Below are 4,837 nucleotides of genomic sequence, written 5' to 3' on the forward strand. Positions count from 1 at the left end.
AAAAAGGTAAAAAGATTACAAAAGATAAGCTTAAAAGAATCCTTTCTAAATCTAAACACTTGATTCCTTTATCTTTTGGGAAAATCGCTCGTGCTTATCCTTATCCCGAGTTGACTACTCCATTAAGCGTGGGCACGCTTTGTCAATTCTGCAGAAACGTCCTTGTAATCTTCCTTTTTGCTGAATATGCAATAAAATCACATAATTAGGAATATTTTGGCTTAGAAAGGAAGATTAAATTGTTATAAAATCATTATAATTGCAGAGTTATCATTCCTCTTAAATATTATAACGAACTTCAATTTACTCCGTTCAAATTTATTATATTTCAATTGTGATCTATAATTTCTTTATAATTAATGTCTTAATACTTACCAATTAGTCTCTCGATTATGTGTAAGATCCTACAAACATCACAATTCTCCCCTCCTAATAAAAATTTCGTCCCCAAAATTTAACTACTTACCATTTAATGGAATAAAAAGGGATACTTCCCTCTCATATCCTCCTCAACCTCCCAAGTCACCTCTCTCGGAGAATGGTGACTCCATCTCACTTTTACCATTGGTATCTCCTTATTAATTTCTCAATTTTCTTACGCTTCTATCCAAATCTCTGTTGGTTCTTCCACGTATGTCAACTCTTTAGAAATCTCTATCTTCGATTGATGAATAACGTGGCTAGGATCAGATCTATATCGTCGTAGCATCGAAACATGAAAAATATTATGTATTTATGACAACTTTGCTAGTAATGCTAGTCGATACCTAGTGGTCTGATTCTTTTAATAATTTGATACAGCCCAAAATATCTTGAAGTCAGCTTTCGTTGCCTGCAAAATCTCAAGATTCCCCTCCATGGAGATACCTTGAGGAAGACCTTGTCACCTATTTCATACTCCATATCCCTTTAATGATTATCCACGTAACTCTTCTGTCGATATTGTGCTGTTTTCAAACACTTCTTAACTACTTGTATCTCCTCCATTGTTTCCTGCAGCAATTTAGGACCTTCTAGTTGTCGTAATCCTTCAATATCCCAACAGATTAGACCACGGCATCTCCTTCTGTATAAAGCTTCATATGGGGCATACCGATACTAGAATGAAAACTGTTATTATACGCAAACTCCATTGAAGGTTCTGGTTGTCCGTCTGTCTGAGGATGAAATGCAGTACTGAAATGCAATTTTGCGCCTAATGCCATTTGTAAACTTTTCCAAAAACGTGAGGTGAATCGAGGATCTCCATCTGACACAACAGATACAAGCACTCCATGTAATCTCACTATTTCGAGAACGTACAACCCAACTAACTGATCCAAAGAATCACCTATTCGTACTGGCAAGAAATGAGCCGTTTTCGTCAGTTTATTTACAATTACCCAAATAACATCATAATTCCTGAGAGTACGCAGCAACCCTATGACAAAATCTATAGTGATCCTTTCCCACTTCCACTCTGGTATTGATAAAGGTCGAAGTTTACCTATTGGTGCCTGATGTTATGCCTTTACTGATTGACATGTCATACATTTAGCCACAAATTTTGCCACATCCTTCTTCATTATCTGGCACCAGTAGTAAGGTCTTAAATTTCGATACATCTCTGTAGTACCAAGGTGCATTGCATGTGGTGCATTATGTGCTTTTCGTAAAATCTCCTATCGTAATCCATTTACTTCAGGCACACAAACTCGTTCCCCATTCACTATCACTCCATCAGCTCTTAGCAAAAAATTTGGTTTCTTATCTTATTTCATCCTCTCCAGCATCCGTAATAAGAAAGGATCTCGAGTAGCAAGGCTGCCATCAAACCCGTTATTTTATCAACCTCTAATTTCGTATTCATAGATCTCATCTCCAATAACATTGTTATTTCACGTTGATAGGAATAGGGGTTATCCCCGTATATTCTATTTCTCCTGTCTTATTGATCAATGGTTTGCCATGAGATGCTTCGCTTATTATCTGATTGTGACTCCCCAAATTGACTAATATACTTGAACTCTTCCTACTCAAGGCATCCGCTACCACATTTGCCTTCCCTAGATGGAAGTTAATAGTGCAATCATAATCCTTCAGCAGTTCTATCCATCTTCTTTGTCTCAAATTCAATTCCTTCTACGTCAAGATATATTTCAAACTTTTATGGTTAGTGAAGATCTGAAATTTTTCCATACAAATAATGTATCCAAATCTTTAATGCATGCACAATCACGACCAACTCCATATCATGTCTGGGATTATTTAACTCGTGAGATCCCAGCTAGCGAGATGCATAAGTAATTATCTTTCTGTTCTGCATTAACACACATCCCAAATCCTGTTTAGAAACATCAGTATACACTACATATCCACCGCTACCAGACGACAGAACTAAAATCGGAGTAGAGGTCAATCTTTTTCTTCAACTCATGAAAGCTTAGTTGGCACTGTTTCCATCCACTAAAACGCAACCCCTTTCTCAGCAACTTAGTCGGAGGATCGACAATTTGAGAAGTTCTCAACAAATATCCTGTAATATCCAACCAAACCTGCTTTTACTTTTGAAGGGTCAAGCATAACCCCATCACAGATATCATATATCCAAGGACAACCACCTGATTTACCCAACATGCACTTTGCTTAACTTGGCATACAACTCTTTTTCTTTTAAAATTTGTAGCACTATTCTCAGATGTTGCTCATGCTCTCCCCTATCCTTTGAGTACATCAAGATGTCATATATAAAAACAATAACAAATTGATCCAGATATTCCTAAAATATACAATTCATCAATGCCATGAATGCTGCTGGTGCATTTGTTAACCTATCACAAAAAACTCATAGTGACCATAACGGGTAAAAAAAGTTGTTTTTGGTATGTGTTTCTCTGCTACCCTTAACTGCCAATACCTTGACCTCAAATCGATTTTTAAAAATATTATATCCCCCTTTAATTGGCCTTGCAAGTCATCAATCCTTGACAATGAATATTTATTCTTCACTATTACCTCATTCAATTGGCAATACGACACACAATCTCATATTACCATCTTTCTTGTTCACAAATATCACTGGTGCTCCCCATGATGAAGTACTTGGCCTGATAAACCCTTTCCCCAACAATTCTTCTATTTGCTTTTTAAGCACTTGTAATTCCACTCAGGCCATTCTGTACGTGCAATAGAAATTGGGACAACTCTTGGGAAAGTTCCTATGGCAAAATCTACTTCTCTATGCGGTGGTAAACCTGGTAAGTCATCAGGGAATGCTTCAGGGAAGTCTTTCATTATCGAGATTTCTTCCAATGTAGGACTAACCCCCTTAGTATCTATCACATGGGTTAGATACGCCTCACATCCTTCTAGCATCAATCCACTTACCTCTATGACTGATATTACACAAGCTGGCACTAGTTGAAGATCGCACACAAATACTTTCAATTCGTCGAAAGATTCAATCATCACTTTCTTTTTGTAACAATTAACCAGTGGTTTATGTTGTGCTAGCCAATCCATCTCCAAAATTACATCAAACTCCTTTAGATCCATCACTAAAAGATCCACAAGTATATTTACATCTCCAGTTCTCACTAAGCTCTCCTTCCTAATACTATTCACACCACACCTCCTCCCACGGCTAAATAAACCTTTAAATTATATCGCAAGGGTTATTCTCCCCAGGTATTTTAGATGTAAGTTTGATAGGATCGCATTTTGTGCTTATTTCATGTGATATTTTGACCTATTTTGTGGCCAAAATGCTCCTAATTAAATATTATTTTGCAGCATTAGGAATAATGGAATTGAAAATGAAGAAAAGAACCACATGAAAATTCGGACAAGACTCAAACTCGATTTCTGGCAAGAATTTGAAGCTGCTTCGACAACCTTTTGGTGAATGGAGTTTAACTAGGATAATAATTTTATTTTCATTAATCTTTTAGTTCAATTAGGAATCTACCTGTTAATCCTATTAGAATTAGGTATCTAGTTATTATATATATGTGATGTAATTTACTTTAAGAGTAACTTTTGAACTCTTGAGAATTTCAGACCTTGAGCTCTCGTTTCTCTATTTCTCTACGTTTTTATGATATTTATTACTTTGCTTTTCATGCGTTCTTCCATGAGCATGTCTAGCTAGTTCTCTCATTTCGGTTGAAGACTTGGTGAATGCTTAATTCCAACAAGTTGTGGTATCTAATTTATGCTTTTTACTTTTATTCATATTGGTATTTGTATTGTTCTCTGTGCTTTTATTACAAATAACATGATTTATGAATGATAGGTACCGTTATTCATTGTCAAGAATATTTGCCTAGCTAATTGAACTTGAAAATTCATAATTGTTTGTTTAGTTCAATAACTAGTGGTAACATAGCATAATTGATTATGTAGAAGTTTTCGATTTTGTTATGGGGAATATACAATCTAACTTAAATAAATCCTCTTAGGAATTTTTTTATTAGAATTTGGCCTTTTTCTAGTTCTTAATGTTGTCGGTAAATTAAATCTTGAGGATTTTTCCAAAGTTGTTTACTGAATAGGGACATAGTCAACGAACGTTCCTTGACTATCCACAAGGTAAGGAAATGTGAGATCGTTAGGTCGTACCAATGACCATAACCAATTTATCTATCATGAATAATTGTTATATTTGCATCTATGATCGACCGTAGAATTAAGCATGATCCTGTCTTTAAATGGAATACTTTTATCTTATATTTACCTCTTCTAATTTTATTAGCTCTTTTAGTTTGATTTAGTTTTTATTTTTTATTCTTCTTCACAATTAAAAAACCACCTAATTATTTTTATTTTTGAAGGAATTAATTTAAAACCAATCCTATGG

Source organism: Sesamum indicum, linkage group LG10 (genome assembly GCF_000512975.1).
Source record: "Sesamum indicum cultivar Zhongzhi No. 13 linkage group LG10, S_indicum_v1.0, whole genome shotgun sequence".
In the NCBI taxonomy this organism is placed as follows: domain Eukaryota; kingdom Viridiplantae; phylum Streptophyta; class Magnoliopsida; order Lamiales; family Pedaliaceae; genus Sesamum; species Sesamum indicum.